Raw genomic sequence first — 849 nt, forward strand, 5'->3', positions numbered from 1 at the left:
GGTGGGAGGAACCCTTTTTCGTCCAGGAGACCCCCCCCTCCCTCCACTGGGGCGGGGAGGGGATCTTCAACCTCGCCGAGCGCTCGAGGTCGGCCTCTCGTCCCCGCGGGGCGCGGGGCGCCCAGAGGCGCGGCGCCCTGCCCGGGCCGTGTCTCAGCCTGGCACCCACATCGGGACGTCTCTAGGCTTCGCTGCCTCCCCCGCCCTCCTCGGGAGGAGGCCGAGAAGCCGCGTCAGAAGCCCTAAACACGGACCCACATCCAGGCAGCCACAGGGCGAGGAGTTCGAGCGAGGCCAGCGCGGGGTCGCTTCCCGCCTCCGATCTCCCCGCCGCCCCCCGCACCAGACTCGCGCCCTCTCCGCCAGGCACCGCCGAGATTGCGTTTACTCTTCACCCCCTTCTCTCCGCGGCTCACGCCCACCTCAGCGCAAACCCGAGTGGGAAGCCCCCGCGGCGTTAGTTTCTAGAGTTAGAGCCAAAAGAGAGAGAGGAGGGGAGGGGAGGGAGGCACGGGGGGGGGGGGGGGCCGTGGCGCAGCCCGGAGCGCGCGCTCCCTGCCAGTCGCGCTTCGCGAAGCTTTGGGTGCGGGTCTTGAACCCGCCTTGCCCGCCGACCCGCGCGGCCCCGCCCCGGCCCGGAGCCCCGGCGGATCCCGGGCGCGCCCCGCGTCTCCTCCACCTCCCCCCCCCCCCCCGCGCCACCCCGCGCCCCGCCACCTCCCGCGCGCCGGGCGGAGCGGCGGGCACCGCGCACCCGCGTCTTCGGCCGGGAGGGCGGGCTCGGCTCCCGGAAGAGCGGAGCGGGAGGGCGGCCCGAGGGGGCCGGGCGGGGAGGGGACGCGGAGAGGG

This window comes from Dipodomys merriami, unplaced genomic scaffold (genome assembly GCF_024711535.1).
Source record: "Dipodomys merriami isolate MVZ:Mamm:240054 unplaced genomic scaffold, mDipMer1.0.p SCAF_5, whole genome shotgun sequence".
NCBI classification, from domain to species: Eukaryota; Metazoa; Chordata; class Mammalia; order Rodentia; family Heteromyidae; genus Dipodomys; species Dipodomys merriami.